This window comes from Piliocolobus tephrosceles, chromosome 15, assembly GCF_002776525.5.
Source record: "Piliocolobus tephrosceles isolate RC106 chromosome 15, ASM277652v3, whole genome shotgun sequence".
NCBI lineage: Eukaryota > Metazoa > Chordata > Mammalia > Primates > Cercopithecidae > Piliocolobus > Piliocolobus tephrosceles.
The window spans coordinates 38,307,228-38,325,426 of NC_045448.1; the positions used below are offsets into that span (position 1 = coordinate 38,307,228).

Sequence of the window (18,199 nt, forward strand, 5' to 3'; positions counted from 1 at the left end):
GGGATTATTACAGTTCAAGGCGAGATTTGGGTGACACAGCCAAACCATATCAGACCCAAATAATCTCACCCTTCAAGAGGAATAAGGCAAGAGCAAGAAATGTAAGGAGCTAAGTCTAAGGAAAGTGCATTTAACAGGAAGTAGTGTGGATGCACTCTCTAAAAACTCCATGTGACTCTCTGTGACCACTGTCCATGTGACATGGTCCTCACCTCTTATTTGGCAACAGAAAAGAGAGATGTGGGTCAGAAGGGAAACCAGCTGTAAAGGAAGTGGATGGATGAAGTGAAAGGATGGTGAAACTTATACCTGCCCTGACTTCCTCCCAAGACCTTTCCCTAGGCCAAATCCAAATCACCTCCTGGGGATATCCCGTGGCCTGCCGGGACACAGCCATCTGGCACAGACACTGGATTTCCAGTGCTGCCAGTTCCTCCTCAGAAGCCTGTTAGAGGCATGGTGAGGGTCTGCCTGAGGTCTCCCCTACTCTCCCTTTCATGCTGCCTGTGAATGAGATGTGCCCTGTCACAGGAGCTAGACTTCTGAGCCCCAGTCTCCCCTTCCCAGGAAAAATGGTGACAAAATCCCCAACTTCTCTTCTTCCTCATCCTCCTCCCCTTTCCCATCCTGCCCCAACACTCTAGCCTTGAAAGCTTTAGGATCTGCCTAGAATGTGGCCACAGCAGGTGCCAAGGCAGTGACCAAGCCAAGTCTCCCAGCACCCACTCATGTGATAAGGCCTACCCAGTACACCATAAAAGCAGACCTAGGGCAGGACAGGGGATGAGTGGGTGGGGCTGTACCTCAGGTGAAAGGAGTGAGCACTGGACCAGGAGTCTGAGGATCTGGACCCCAGTCCTTGTCCCAGTGCTGTGTGGTGCTAGGCAAATCACTTAACCCCTCTGAGCCTGCGTTATCTCAGCTTTCAAATCAGGTGACATTTTTACCCGCCTTGCCAACCTCCTGACTTATGCGATGTATAAAGATAATCAAGCCTGACTCATTCCCTTTACTCCCAAGCCCAAGTTATATCCTTCTCTATCTGTCCATAGCAACCCAACTTTCTCTTTCACTGTATTTATATCACATTCCCTGCTTATCTGTTAAACCTGCACCCCTGCCATTAATAGAATTGCCTTGGAGACAACATACACATAGTTAGACATGGGGCCTAGTGCAGTGATACCTGTTCTGGGACTTGATATAGGACGTGCTCAAGAAATGTTAAATGAACAAATGAATTCAGCAAGCAAGTAAATAACAGTGTGTGTGTGAAAGTGTCTTTTCAACTATCAGGCTTGATCTAAATGTGAAGGACCAGGGATGAGACCTAACTAGTTCCTGGGTAGCTGACCTGCCCTGGCCCACAGCCAATGCCAATTACCTGCCCCTGCCCTCTGGTCAAAAGCAATTGGATTCAAGGTTGACACCTAACTCAAATCTGTTCGTCTATTGGCTGACAAACTGCCAACGAGACTCTTCCAGTATTTGAACTGTCACAGAAATAATAAATCATGAGATGAAAGTGGGTGATTGAACAGAAACATTATGCAGAGTCATGGCTGGGACAGGCATATTGGTCCATTACACTAGAAGCAACCAAAGAGAGGGGAGACAGAAAGACAGAGATGAGAGAGATCATCTAGGCCTTAGAATTGGAGAGGAGATCTCAGTTCCCAACATTCCAGTCACATTTCCAGTCTGACTGTATTTTGTGTCTTGTCTTTGGAAGTCTGAGAGATTTTCCCTTGACATTGTAGAAGAAATCCTTTGCTTAGGCTGAGGTTGGAATGGGGATTGGAGTATCTGTTCCTTACACTCAAATAATCTTTCATTAAAACACTGGGAAAACAAGATACAATCTCTTATTAACAGGTACAATCTTATCTACAAGGAGAAGAAAAAGACACCCACGAGGGCTGAGGCACATGTACTCATTGGAGGCAGGAAGAAATCTGAGGAATCTCCTCTGGCCCAGAACAAACCGAATCCCAAGGCTGATGGTGGCAGTGATCATTCTCTGAGGATGTTCAAAGATACTACTCTTGGATGAGCAGAGGAGGTTGAGCCAGAAACCAGGAAAAAGTTCCAAAGAAATAAAGCGTCAGACTGGCATGTTATTGCTGGAGCTGAGGGCCAACAGTTGGTGGCCAGTGCAGGCAGTCTCCCAGGACCCGCTACAGAGATTGGCTGACTAGGGCTGGGAAACCCACCAAACCAAGAGATGGCCAAGCTCACAGTAGGCCAAAAGGCAAACAAATCATATGCACAAAGCAACATAACTAAGAGAAGGAGACGTGGCCAACTTCGGGCATGGTCACTGGGATCCTGGTAAGAATAGATTCCTCATCCAGAGCTGTAAGTAACTCAGATGGTGTTTGTCATAAGATTATGAAACACTGTGGGACTTGTGGTTTCTGTAATTTGTCTGCCTCAGAAGAGCTAATGTTTATTGATTTTCTTCTGTACAAGGCAGAATCATCCATTTGGTTTCCAGTGTTGAAAGCTATCAGGTTTCTGGAAGAAGCATGAACCAAAAGAATTAAAATGAGTATCTCTATATCAGTTTTCTTCCTAGTCACAGAGAGTGAATATTGCTATCACGAAAGCTTTCACAAACATCCAGAATTTAATTCTTTTGCAAGTCCTCAGAAATTGAAAATGATGGAAGGAAATGAGCATTTATTGAATACCTGACATGTATCAGGCAGTGAGCTGGGGCCCTTCATAAGACAGCAGTGAACTTGATCCTTTCAAGACCTCCAACAGTTATTGTACTATTTCACTGAAAACTGAAGTTTACAGAAACTAAATAGTTTGTCCAATGCCCCACAGCTGTTACGGAGCCAGACTGAGATTCTGACCCATGTCTGTCTGTCTCAAGTCCCTGGTTTTTATGTGTCATCATACTGCCATTCTATGACTGGCTTCCCCAGGACCTTGGGGACCTAAAGAGCCCATGAAGGAAAGTACTTAGGCTGCTTGTGGGGTGCTCATTCTTGACTTACAGTTTCATGTGAAAGTCTTGGGGCAGAAAGGATGGGAAACATGGAAACTCCTTTTATTAACATCCTTTTGCTTATATGCTATTTTTAATTTTTTTTTTTTTTTTTTTTTTTTTTTTTTTTCCTGAGATGGAGTCTCACTCTATTACCCAGGCTAGAGTGCAGTGGCACAATCTCGGCTCACTGCAACCTCCGCCTCCCAGGTTCAAGGGATTCTCCTGCCTCAAGGGACTACAAGGCCACCACGCCCAGCTAATTTTTGTATTTTTAGTAGAGATGGGGTTTCACCATGTTGGCTAGGCTGGTCTCGAACTCCTAGCCTCAAGCGATCCACCTGCCTTGGCCTCCCAAAGTGCTGGGATTACAGGCATAAGCCACCAGGCCCTAGAATCATATTTTTAATCCACCTGGAATTTATTTTTGAATGAGATCTGAATTAGGAGGGTTTTATTTTTGTCTTAAGGCCTACCCATGTATGGTAGTACAATTTGTTTTTTAAAGTTATCCTTTTCCCATTGAATTGAATATGACACCTTTGTCATTCATTATGTTTTTATATGCATTCACTCTACTCCTAGACTCTCTTCTTCTCTCCACTGGTCTATTTTAGCACCAGTTCCTTACTGTCTGAATCCTGTAGCTTTGTTTTAAATTTAACTACCTGGTAAAGCAAGTCACCACTCTTAACTCTTCTCAGATACTTATTCTTCTATATCATCTTTAACATCTTTTTGTCTATTCCTGTCCACTCACTGAAAATAATCTTTTGATTCCAATTTAATTTAATTATATTTGCATATTAATATGGATTATAAATAATAATTAACATTGTAAATTAAATCTTACATTATGAAATTAGTGTATATTTCTTCATTTACTCAATTTTGTCTCATGTCTTTTAACACAATTTGATGTTGTTTTCAAATATGTCTTTTACTCATCTTATTGGACTCATTGCTAAGTATTTTGTAGTTTTTGTTTCTACCAAGAATAAGTTTTTTTCTTATTTTCATTTCTAACTGGATGTGCTTATTTAGAGAAAAGCTATTGATTTTGTATGTTTCTCGTATTCAGTCACCTTAATTCTCCTCTCCATCCTGGTGAGTTATTGAAGTCACTAAATTCTAACAGATTATCTAAGTAACTGAATTATGCTTATATTTTCTGCAAAAAAAAAAGATAATTTGTTTTGTTTTTCTCCAATATTTTACACATTATACTATTGCATTATTTAAAACTTCCAAAACAATACTAAATAATGGTAATAAGGGTGGGCATGGTGGCTCACACCTATAATCCCAGCACTTTGGGAGGCCAAGGTGGTCAGATCATCTGAGGTCAAGAGTTCGAGACCAGCCTGGCCAACATGGCAAAACCCCTTCTCCACTAAAATACAAAAATTAGCTGGGCGTGGTGGCACACACCTGTAGTCCCAACTACTCAGGGGGCTGAGGCAGGAGAATCGCTTGAACCCGGGAGGTGGAGCTTGCAGCAAGCCCAGATTGTGCCACTGTACTCCAGCCTGGCTGACAGAGCAAGACTCCATCTCCAAAAAATAATAATAATGGTAATAGCAGGCAATCTCTTGTTCCTGATTTTAAAATGGCTTCAGTAGTTCATAACTTGCTAGAGTTATTATTATGTTTAAAAAGTTTTATTTTCCTATTTTACATGGAGTTTTTATTAGTAATTTTTAAATTTTATGAAATGCCTTTTATCATCTGTTACAATACAGTTGTTTTCTCTTTTCATCTGTTAACCTAGTAGATATATTTTGTTGATGAATACTCTAGGTTTTTTTTTTTTTTTTGAGACAGAGTCTCGCTGTGTCGCCCAGGCTGGAGTGCAGTGGTGCGATCTCGGCTCACTGCAAGCTCCGCCTCCCGGGTTCACACCATTCTCCTGCCTCTGCCTCCCGAGTAGCTGGGACTACAGGCGCCTGCCAACACGCGCAGCTAATTTTTTTGTATTTTCAGTAGAGACGGGGTTTCACTGTGGTCTCGATCTCCTGACCTCATGATCCACCCACCTCAGCCTCCCAAAGTGCTGGGATTACAGGCGTGAGCCACCACGCCCAGCCTACTAGGGTTTAAGTAGTTTTAAACTATCTTTACACACCTAAAATAAACTTGATTCAATTTCCATGTATTATTTTTATAATTTTCTACAGGATTTTATTGACCAATTTTTGCTTAGAATTTTTGCTTCTGTATTTGTAGATGAAGTTGCCTAGTTTTTTCTATCTTTATCATGCTTTAGTATTAATTATTCTAGCTTTATAAAATAAACTTGGAGCTATTTTCATATTTTCCTATGGCCTAGGATAGTTTAAATAATAGCCTGCTACTGTTTCATGGATACTGATACGACCCTCCTAGATTAGAGACAAAAGGCAATTTATTACTCATAGCAATAGCAGTAGTCAGATATCAGCATCTGTGCACCAATGTCCTAAGCCCTATCTCCCCCAGGCCGATGTGAAGAGAGACAGCTGACACCTGCACATACAAAAGGTTGGATCACAGGAGAGGCATCCTGAGCTTAGGAATCTGGCTGTTTTATAAAAAGCATTAAGCATAACTAGACACTATATATTCCAAGGTTGTAAGCAAACCTATCCTTTACTCTGAAGAGAAACACTATCTCCATCTTCCAAAGTCATTTACTATACTAACAACCTTGAAAAGATAGTCCAGTATAAGGGACAGTCAGTATTTCGCTCACAGATGCACAAAACAGTAAGAGACCCATGAATAATTACTTCCCAGCGATGTGTAGCTGAGGCTGAAAGGACAAAACATTAGTACTTATTAATCCTTAGGTAGTGGCCATATAAATGTTATTACACTATTTTCTGACTTCTGAAATAGTTTTAAAACATCTCCCCCTTGGCCAGGCGCGGTGGCTCACGCCTGTAATCCCAACACTTTGGGAGGCCGAGTCACTGAATTTATTTAAGTCACTGATCTCAGGCAGATCACCTGAGATCAGGAGTTGGAGACCAGCCTGGCCAACATGGAGAAACCTCGTCTCTACTAAAATACAAAAATCTGCCGGGCGCGGTGGCTCACACCTAAAATCCCAGCACTTTGGGAGGCCGAGGTGGGTGGATCACGAGGTCAAGAGATCGAGACCATCCTGGCTAACATGGTGAAACCCCGTCTCTACTAAAAATACAAAAAATTAGCCAGGCGTGGTGGCAGGCGCCTGTAGTCCCAGCTACTCCAGAGGCTGAGGCAGGAGAATGGCGTGAACCCAGGAGGCGGAGCTTGTAGTGAGCCGAGATCGCGCCACTGCCATTGCACTCCAGCCTGGGCAACAAGAGTGAAAGTGTGTCTCAAAAAAAAAAAAAAAAAAAAAAAAGAACATTAAAAAAAAAAAACAACTCCCCTTCGTCCCCAAAAAGAAAAAGAAACGAGACTTGTCTAATAATGGAATAGTTGCCTCAAGATTTAGTGGCTGATCCAATAAATATGGGTGACTTCCCTTCAGTGATGGGTGGGGCAAGGTAGGGGCCTTTTAATTCAAAGAATCTGCAATGTTGGAAGGTCAAGTTAGAGGGCATTTCAAAGAGTCCCTTAGCTATTCTTACTTAGTACCTCCTCATTTCAACGCGTTCATAGGTGGATCAGGTACAGATGGTTGGAAAACTCTTGGAAATCTCTCTCTCTCTCTCTCTAACACACACACACACACACACACACACTACACAAACACAATTACCAAATAAATCGTGCTTGGAATTATCCATGTTTCTTAATCTCTTTAGACTTTTTAAAATGAAGTCAATGGGAGGGCTGTTATTTATCATCTTAAAGCACTGGTATATGGAAAACATAATGGACATAGGAAAGTCAGTGGTGAGCAACAGAAAAATGACCCTGTTCCACAGAACTAAGTATCAGGGAAGATAAATAATTTGATAGAATAATAAGATGTGATTGGATCTCAGATCCACTAGAAATTGATTTAACCTCACCTTCCACATGTACTCAACCACTAGCTCCCTATGAAGTCCTAATCCAAGAGAATAAGTACAGTTTTCTTGTGATTGTTTCTAAGACAGTAATAGAACAGCAGGGCCAGGGAAACCTTAGATTAAAAAAAGACCCAGTGGGATACTGGTTAACAAAAGCTATTTAGTTAGGTGACTTTGTTCTCTAGCTCAGATTTTCCTTTACAAAAGAAAGTCAAATATCTAGCTTCATACCTCAAATAAATACTTACTGCTTTAAAGCACCCAGCAAATCTAACATAGCATTAAACAGTCCAAAATTAGAAATATTCTTTTGAGGTCTCTGCCCAAAATGCAAGACCAGCGTCCACAGGACCTTCCTCTCTCCTGCCCCTTCAAACATCGTGCGGACAACATTCTTGTGGACATAATGATACATAAAACACAAACACACACACATACACACACACACACACACACATACACGTTTACTTTCTCTATGTTTCTGAAAACTTTCCCTTATTCACTCGCAAAGGCTGAGAATGTAGGAGGGGCTCCTATTGCTGAAACAGACACAAGATTCACTAACGAAAATGATGGTTTCTTTATCCATCCTCTTAGCAACAATAAAAATGTGGCTGCAGTTCAATTTAAGCAAACACCTGAAAAAAAATTTAGATTTATGTGAAGTATTAAATTAATATTAAATCAATTTAATAGTCTTTATTTTTGAAAAGAATCAGAGTAGGCCAGGCTGTGGTGGCTCATACCAGTAATCCCAGCACTTTGGGAAACTGAGTCGGGCAGATCACTTGAGATCAGGAGTTTGAGACAAGCCTGGCCAACATGGTGAAATCCCCATCTCTACTAAAAAATATAAAACGCCTATAGTCCCAGCTACTCAGGAGGCTGAAGCTGAGAATCACTTGAACCTGGGAGACAGAGGTTGCAGTGAGCCGAGATTGCACCACTGCACTCCAGCCTGGGCAACAGAGCAAGATCCTGTCTCAAAAAAAAAAAATCAGAGTAGAATTATTTTATTTAGCAACCTCTCCTAGCAACTGTTTCAGAAAAATATTTACTCTGAAAAATGAAATGTACCTGTAGTTCATTGTTTTTCCCCAGATTTGATCCCAGGGATACCTTAAATGAGATACTGAATGAGCATAAACGCAAAAGCAGATCGTAGTTTCCTTTGAAAGCTGGACTAAGTAACAATCACAACCTGCTACATCAGATACGCTGAGCTACAGCAAATGATTTTGAAAGATGGGCTTCATCTGCCCCCTACTGTACTCTAAGTAAATAACAGGACTTCCTAATTTAGCATTGGTAGACATTATTTGGCATCCCTCGCTAAAATGTAAAGGCTACGGCAAAAAAGACAGCACATGGTTCACCACTGTGCCCCCACCATGTAACATAGTACCTGGGATATAGTAGGCACTCAATAAATGAGTTGAACGAATGAGCATACAGGTAAGGAAAGTATGCTTACAGACTGAGTAGGCATAATACCAAGTTTTACAGGCCCAAGGAAAAAAATGCAAATGTTTTGCAATGTTCATACGTTTTTGAAAATAATTTGGTGTTCATTGGGTATGTATTGTCAGCAATTCAAACTTGCTATCCTCTAATAATTCCACTAGGTTGAAAGAAACTAATTAGAATATTCAGACTTAAGGATATAGGTAAATTTTCTAAATGTGACTGTCAAGAAATAACTTTTTGAGAGCTTAGAATCTGAAAGGCATAAGGTACAAAACCATCTAATTGTCTCCAAGACAGCAGAACTTGCAGAGATCATGCAAAGTTCCCTATGCCATCGCCCATTCCTCGCCCCAGGTGACCCCTGCAGCTGCCAGCCCTCCAGTGATTATTTCTGTCTCTCGAGGATTAGTGAAGGCAGATTGGAAGATAGGCATTATATTTAATTGGGAGTACATTTATTGAATATGAAGGAAGTCATGCAAGGGCCAAGATTTCAACATTTCATATAGAGGCATCCCTTGGAGATATTGTGGGTTTAATTCCAGACAATTGAAATAAAGCAAATACCACAATAAAGCAAGTCACAGAATTTTTTTTGTTTCCTAGTACTTATACAGTTATGTTTACGTGATACTGTAGTCTATTAAGTGTGAAATAGCATCATGTCTAAAAAACAATGGATATACCTTAATTAACAAACACTTTATTGCTAAAAAGTGCTAACAATCATCTACGCATTCAGCAAGTCTTTTTGCTGGTAGAGGGTCTTGCTCGATGTTGATGGCTGCTGACTGATCAGGGTGGTGGTTGCAGAAAGTTGAGGTGGTTGTGGCAATTTCTTAAAATAAGACAATGAAGTCTGAGGCATCGATGGATTCTCCCTTTAATGAAGGATTTCTCTGTCACGTGATGCTATTTGATAACATTTTAACCAAAGCAAAACTACTTTCAAAATTGGAGTCAGCCCTCTCAAATGCTGCCACTGCTTTATGAACTAACTGTATGTAATATTCTAAATCCCTTGTTGTCATTTCAGCAGTGTTCTCAGCCTCCTCACCAGGAATAGATTTCATCTCAGGAAATTGCTTTCTTTGTGTATCATCAAGAAGCAACTCCTCGTCTGTTAAAGTGTTATAATGAGGTTGCAGCAATTCAGTTACATCTTCAAGCTTCATTTCTAATTCTAGTTCTCTTGCTATTTCCACATCTGCAGCTACTTCCACCACTGAAGTCTTGAACTCCTCAAAGTCACCCAGGAGAACTGGAATCAACTTCTTCCAAATTCCTGTTTATATTGATATATTGACCTCCTCCCATGAATCATGAATGTTCTTAATGGTATCTAGAATGTTGAGTTGTTTCCAGAAGCTTTTCGATTTACTTTGCCCAGATCTATCAGAGGAATCATTGTTTATGGTAGCTATATCTTACAAACTATGTTTCTTAAATAATAATGTGTCTGGAGTTGGGTCCTTCCAGTGGGTTCTTGGTCTCACTGACTTCAAGCATGAAGCCACGGACCCTCACAGTAAGTGTTACAGTTCTTAAAGATGGTGTGCCCAGAGTTTGTTCCTTCCAATGTTCAAATGTGTCCGGAGTTTCTTCCTTCTGGTGGTTTCGTGGTTTCACTGACTTCAGGAGTGAAGCTGCAGACCTTTGCAGTGAGTGTTACAGTTCTTAATGGTGGCACTTCCGGAGTTGTTTGTTCCTCCTGGTGGGTTCATGGTCTCGCTGACTTCAGGAATGAAGCTGCAGACCCTCACGGTGAGTGTTACAGCTCATAAAAGTAGTGTGGACCCAAAGAGTGAGCAGCAGCAAGGTTTATTGTGAAGAGTGAAAGAACAAACCTTCCACAGCGTGGAAGGGGAGCCAAGCAGGTTGCCACTACTGGCTGGAGTGGCCACCTTTTATTCCCTTATTTGTCCCCACCCACATCCTGCTGATTGGTCCATTTTACAGAGTGCTGATTGGGGCATTTACAATCCTTTAGCTAGACACAGAGCACTGATTGGTGCGTTTTTACAGAGTGCTGATTGGTGTGTTTAGAATCCTTTAACTAGACACAGTGCTGATTGGTGCATCTACAATCCTTTAGCTAGACAGAAAAGTTCTCCAAGTCCCCACTCGACCCAGGAAGTCCAGCTGGCTTCACCTCTCAATAAGACTTGAAAGTCAAAATGACTCCTTGATCTATGGACTGCAGAATGGATGATGTGTTAGCAGACATGAAAACAATATTAATACATATTCTTATACACCTCCATCAGAGTTCACAGGTGACCAGGTGCATTGTCAATGAGCAGTAATATTTTCAAATGAATTTTTTTCTGAGCAGTAATTCTCAAGAATGGGTTTTAAATATTGAGTAAATAATGCCATAAACAGGGGTGCTGTCATCCAGGCTTTATTGTTCCACTTACAGAGAACAGGCAGAACAGATTTAGCATAATTCTTAGGGGTCTTAGAATTTTTTTTTTTTTTTTTTTTGACAGAGTCTCGCTCTGACATACTGGAGTGCAACGGCATGATCTCGGCTCACTGCAACCTCCACCTCCCCGGTTCAAGCATTCTCCTGCCTCACCCTCCCATGTAGCTAGGATTACAGGCGTCCACCACCACACTTGGCTAATTTTGTATTTTTAATAGAGATGGGGTTTTACCACATTGGTCGGGCTGGTCTCAACCTCCTGATCTCAAGTGATCCACCCACTCTGGCTCCCAAAGCACTGGGATTACAGGCATGAGCCACTGCGCCCAGCTAGGATTTTCATAATGGTAAATGAGCATTGGCTTCAACTTCAAGTTGCCAGCTGTATTAGACCCTAACGAGAAAGTCAACCTGTCCTTTGAAGCTTTGAAGCCAGGCATTCATTTCTCTCTAGCTATGAAAGTCCTAGATGGCATCTTCTTCCAATATAAGACTATCTCATCTACATTGAAAATCTGTCCTTTACTGTAGCCGCCTTCATCAGTGATCTTTGCTAGATCTCTTGGATAACCTGTCGCCACTTCTACTTTAGCACTTACTGCGTCACCTTGATTTTATGTTATGTTACAGAGATGGCTTCTTTCCTTAAATATCATCAACTAACTTCTGCTAGCTTCAAATTTTCTTCTACAGCTTCCTTACTTCTTAGCTTTCACAGAAATGAAGAGTTAGGGCCTTACTCTGGATTAGGCTTTGGCTTAAGAAAAATGTTGTGACTGGTTTAATCTTCTATCCAGACTACTCAAAGTTTCTCCGTATCAGCAGTAAGGCTGTTTTGCTTTCTTATCATTTATGTCTTCACTAGAGTAGCACTTTTTCTTTCCTTCAACAACTTTTTCCTTTGCATTCACAACTTGGCTAACTGGTGCAAGAGACCTACTTTTTGACAAATCTTAGCTTTCAACATGCCTTCCTCACCGGGCTTAATCATTTGTAGCTTGTGATTTAAAGTGAGAGACATGTGACACTTCCTCTCACTTGAACACTTAGAGGTCATCGTAGAGTTATTAACTGGCCTAATTTCAATGTTGTTTTGTCTCAAGGAATAGGGAAGCCTGAGAAGAGGGAGAGTGATGGGGGAGGGCCAGTGGTTGGAACAGTTGGAACACACACATGTATCAATTAATTTTGTCATCGTCTTTGGGCACAGTTTGTGGTGCCCCAATTACAATAGTAACGTCAAATATCACTGACCAGAGATCACCATAACCAATACAGTAAAAAAGAAGATGTTTGAAATATTGCAAGAATTACCAAAATGCAACACAGAGACACAAACTGAGCACATGTTGTTGGAAGAATGATACCGATAGACTTGCTCGAGGCAGGGTTGCCACAAATCTTCCATTTAAAAAAAAGTGTGATATATGCAAAGAACAATAAAGCAAGGCACAATGAGATGAGGGCTGCCTGCACCTATCTACACACCTTCCTTGGAGCAGCCGAGGCTTCCCTGAGGAGCCAACACAATGTGCATGTGTGGGGCAATTCTAAAGGGAATACAGGTAAGTAGCAATGGATGTGACATAGACAATGGCTAGAAGACTCTGTACGAGGGATGTATCAAATGGGCCTGACCTCTCAGGCATGAAGAAGCTGAGCCTTGGGAACCATGGATATGAATCACCTAAGCAGAAAGCAAGCATTTCACACTGGGGGAAGTGAATGAGTAGAGACAGATGGAGCACTGGCATGCCCTGAGCTGCTCTGGCGAGAGAAGCGACTTTTCTTCTCTGCTTGATAAAGTTGATCCCACCTTGCTTTTTTCCTTCTTTTTTTTTTTTTTTTGAGGCAGGGCCTCTCTCTGTCACCCAGGCTGGAGTGCAGCGGCCAGGTTGGTCTCTAACTCTTGGCCTCAAGTGATCCGAAGTGATCCGCCCACCTCGGCCTCCCATAGTGCTGGGAATCCAGGCAGGAGGTACCGCGCCCAGCCCGCCTTGCTTAAAGACTCTGTAATAACTACCTTAATGATATGCCAATTTCCTCATGTCATTTCTACTGGACCTAAAACTATAATTATATCCATTTATCCCATGAGGCCAATTAGAAAGTCAAACCCTAGAGAAAATACATACCAAAACCAAAAAAAAAAAAGCTTTTCAAGTTTTGCTTATTTACTCAGAAAACCCGAGTAATACTATTCGTGAGAATGGATTCTGTGGATGCTAGATCATGCTAGATTGGGCTACATTGTAACAAGAATTCACTTTAGAGGTTCCAAAGTTAAAGGATTAGGCAAACTAGGAGAGGTTCTAATTGTTTGCCCTAGGACATGATTCTAATTATGTCCTAAAATCTGGACTCAATGGTGGCCTACACTAAATAAAGTTGAGATGTCAGGAATTCCTGAGTACAATGTAAAAGACTGTTTCCCCAGCCACTCCAGTGCCTGCTCCATAGCTTCAGGAACCCCATTACCATGGAAGGAGAAATGGAGGGGACACTTGGGCTCAGCAAACAGACTTCACACCGAAATTGATCTGCCTACGACCATGGCTGAGAGCCCAGTCTGTCAACTCTGAGCTTCCAATATGGTGCAGGAACCCAAGGAGATTAGTTTGGCATCTGGTTAAAAGGTTACAAAGAGCGGGGCCCAATGGCTCACGCCTGTAATCTCAGCACTTTGGGAGGCCAAGGCGGGCGGATCATGAGGTCGCGAGATCGAGACCGTCCTGGCCAACATGGTGAAACCCCGTCTCTACTAAAATTACAAAAATTAGCTGGCTGTTGTGGCGCGCACCTGTAACCCCAGCTACTCAGGAGGCTGAGGCAGGAGAATTGCTTGAAACCAGAAGGCGGAGATTGCAGTGAGCCGAGATCACACCACTGCACTCCAGCCTGGTGAGAGACAGAGACTCTGTATCAAAAAAAAAAAAAAAAAAAAAAAAAAAAAAAAAAAAAAAAAAAAAGGTTATGAAGACCACTTTCATCACCGAAAGGCTGCAATTTGTCTCCACTGAGACACTCGTTCTGGTTATGGATTAGATTTCCCTGCACGGTATCCTTTTCAGATGTACTAAATACCTTAATCATGACCATAGTATTCCACCCAAAGGTGCTTTTATTTTATTTTATTTATTTTTGAGACAGAGTCTCATTCTTGTCACACAGGCTAGAGTGCAATGGCATGATCTCGGCTCACTGCAACCTCTGCCTTCTGGGTTCAAGCGATTCTCCTGTCTCAATCTCCTGAGTAGCTGGGATTACAGGCTCCTGCCACCACGCCTGGCTAATTTTTTTGTATTTTTAGTAGAGTTGGGCTTTCACCATGCTGGGCAGGCTGGTCTTGAACTCCTGACCTCAGATGATCAGACTGCCTTGGCCTCCCAAAGTGCTGGGATTACAGGCATGAGCCACTGCGCCAAGCCCCAAAGGTGCTTTTTATGAAGAAATTTATTTTACAATGAAAGTAATAATGCAATAAGCCAGTGCTCACAAGATATATGGCAAGACCAGTGAATGCTTTTGCTGTGAAGCAGGCAGCCTTCTAGAATGGCAGAATGGCTTTCTGAACTCTCCAGTACCAGCGAAGAGACAGCACTTTGTAAAAGTGGGTATTGTCCTACCAGGTGCAGGACAGGCTCTTAACAGGAATCGAATGGTATTTCGCCAACAGCCAGAATGTATGTCTGGGTATCAAAAAATAAAAGTGAGTGTATATATAAGTATAACTATCTCAAGAACACAAAGCTTTTAATTCTGAAATGCAGTTTTGTTTTGGGGGGTAGGAGAAACAGAAGGTAGAAGGAATGTACTGGGTGTTCTCATTTGTTTGTACTAAAACATGCCCTGATCAATGAAACCTACAATGATTCATGCTTGATGTGCAATTTGTAAAGAATTAAGAGGTAAGGTAGATGAATCCCCCTTAAATTTTGAGAAAATCAGTGATGCATAGAGCTCGTGCCACCCAATGGGGCAATGCACATAAATAGTAAGTTCAACCTCTTGTAGTGGATGGTCAGGGACATTGGTGATAGCAAAGATATTGATGAGACAACTGGGGAAATGTGAATGCTGACTGGATATTTGATATTAAGTAATGATCTATTATTTTAGGATAAAGGTATTGTGGTTGCTGATATATGCCCAAGTATTTATGATAGAAATGATATAGTATCTGGGATTTCCCTCAAAATAGTCAAGCTTCAGGTGGGGGGAATGAAAGTGTGTAGATAAAACCAGACTGGATATGTGCCAATAATCATTTAAACTGGGTAATAGGTACATGAAACTTCATTACACTATTCTCTCTACCTTCATATTTGAAAATCTTCATAGTAATGTCTTTAAACAACCTTTTAAATCTACCAGGCTATAGGTAGGTTTAAAATTTTTCTGACTGACAATTGGTTGAGTTTATCTGAAGACCTGGGATAAATAGAAACAAAATGTCTGGGTTAAAATAAAAGATTGTGGAGACCAAAGTTCTTATTTGCAGAAGAAGTCTTCAGGTAGTAGACTTCAGAGAGAATAGGCTGTAAAATGTTTCCTGTCAGACTTAAAGTCTGTGTTCATGTGAATGCTTGAGAGGTTTAATTAGGCATATCCGACCCCCACTTCCCATCATGGCCTGAACTGGTCTTTCAGGTCGAATTTTTAGAGAGCCCTGGCCAAGGACAAAGTCCATTCAGATAGTTGGGGGAGGTCTTAGAATTTTATTTTGGGTTGACAACTGAGTACCTATTTCAGAATTGTGGTAATGCAGTTGAAGATACTCTAGTCAGGGCTCTCTGCTCCTCCCATTTGACAGACAGCCGCATCCTGAGATACCATGGTGAAGGTGAAGGCCAGAGTCAATGGATTTGGCCATACTGGGCACCTGATCACCAGGGCTGCTTTTAACTCTGGTAAAGTTGATATTGTTGCCATCAATGACCCCTTCACTGGCCTCAACTACATGGTCTACATGTTCCAGTATGATTCTACCCACGGCAAATTCCATGGCACTGTCAAGGCTGAGAACGGGAAGCTTGTCATTAACAGAAATCTCATCACCATCTTCCAGGATCGAGATCTCACCAAAATTAAATGGGACGATGCTGACGCTGAGTACATTGTGGTGTCCACCAGTGTCTTCACCGCCATAGAGAAGGCTGGGGCTCACTTGCAGCAAGGAGTCAAAAGGGTCATAATCTCTGCCCTCTCTGCTGATGGCCCCATGTTCATGATGGGCGTGAACCATGAGAAATATGAAAACAGCCTCAAGATCATCAGCAATGCTCCTGTACCACCAACTTCTTAGCCCCTCTGGCCAAGCTCATCCATGACAACTTTAGCATTGTGGAAGGACTCATGACCACCATCCACACCATCACTGTCCCCCAGAAGACATTTTACAGCCTATTCTCTCTGAAGCCTGCTACCTGAAAACTTCCTCTGCAAATAAGAACTTTGGTCTCCACAATCTTTTATCTTAACCTAGACATTTCCTTTCTATTTATCCCAGGCCCCTCCAGGAAACTGTGGTGTGATGGCCACGAGGCTCTCCAGAACATCATCTCTGCATCTACTGGTGCTGCCAAAGCCGTAGGCAAGGTCATCCCTGAGCTGAATGGGAAGATTACTAGCATGGCCTTCCGTGTCCCCACCACCAATGTGTCAGTCATGCATCTGACCTGTCATCTGGAAAATCCTGCCAAATACGATGACATCGAGAAGGTGGTAAAGCAGGCATCGGAGGCCCCTCAAGGGCATCCTGGACAACACTGAGCACCAGGTTGTCTCCTCCAGCTTTAACAGCGACACCCACTCTTCCACCTTCAATGTTGGGGCTGGTATTGCCCTCAGTGACCACTTTGTCAAGTTCATTTCCTGGTATGATAATGAATTTGGCTACAACAATAGGGCAGTGGACCTCATGGCCCGCATGGCCTCCAAGAAGTAAGACCCCCAGACCACCAGCCTCAGGCCCTCAGCTGCTAGGAATTCCCTGTTGCACTAGGTCTCCTACCACATTGAGAATCTCCCCTCCTCACAGTTTCCATGCAGACCCCCCTGAAGAAGGAGGGGTCTAGGGAGCTCCGCCTTGTCATGTGTCATCAATAAAGTCCTCTGTGCTCAGCCAAAAAAAAAAAAAAATACTCTAGTCAGCAGGATTCCATGATTTTTCTCCAACAATATTCAACTGCTAGGTGTAGGTACAGGTAGAGACTTGAGTTTATAAACAGAGTTGAAGTTTCATTAAGTGGGTACACAGAGTAGCTAAGGATATTTTTAAGGAATGTTTGTAGTGCTGGACCACTGCATCTCAGCTGAGTAAGAAGGCAAGGAGATGAAGGCAATATGTATGAACAAGCAGTAGGGTGAAAGGATGAGGCTTCAATGAGATCAGAGGATTGTTTGAAAGGAAACACTGCAGTCAATGAACTGAAAGGAAGCCATAAAATTTAGATCTGGGAGGTAGTAATGACACAGTAGAAGGGTATGACTTATGAGTGAGCAGACATGGAGGAAAGGAGGTCTTTTGGGGGATGAAGAAATCAAGAGATGAGATGGGTCATTCATGTGGCATTAAGGATCCAAGAACGACCACAGAAGGAACAAGAGAAAAAGGCTGGAAGCCAGGTGCTAGAGTTATCAGTGAAGGAGAGGGCATGGTAGGGAGGTCACTAGATTGCCCACACCACAGTAAGTTGGGGTGACAAGTGGAAAAGTCTGACAACTTTAAAGAAGCTGTTTTATTTGCTGTTTAATAGAAAAAAGACTTGAAAGGGAGCAATGGAGCACAGGAACATCACCTCTGTTAGGACCAGCAGTAGCTAGGGAGGGAGAAAGCCAGCCTTGAGAGGGCTGCACAGGAGAAATTCTACTAGGGGAATAGAAGACACCAGGGTTTCAGTTAAAGTGAACAATGAAGAGAATGCACACAGAGAGAAAAAGTGCTTAGGCAAATTGTTAATAACAGACTGTGGATTTTACAGAACACAAAAGACAGGTGTGGGAGCCCAGGGAAGAGCTGAAGATGGGGTTAGATTAGGAAGCGGTTCTCAGTCCTAGCCGCATAACAGAATCATCTGGGGAACTTTTGAAAATACTGATTCCTGCACGCAGATCAACTGAATTGGAATCTCTAGGGGGTAAGGCCAGGGTATGCACAGCACAGTAACCAAACTTTCAAATACAGTCATCACCCAGTATCCATGGGTGATTAGTTTCACGATCCCTGTGGATACCCAAATCCACAATGCTCAAGTCCCTTATAGAAAATGGCCTGCATAGAAGCTACACACATCCTCCCATATGATTCAAATCATCTCT

At 42.2% G+C, this 18,199-nt stretch overlaps 1 pseudogene; it reads left to right on the forward strand.

Moving 5' to 3' along the window:
* Positions 1 to 15,713: 15,713 nt before the first annotated feature.
* LOC111545439 lies at positions 15,714 to 16,826 on the forward strand (annotated as a pseudogene).
* Positions 16,827 to 18,199: the final 1,373 nt, after the last annotated feature.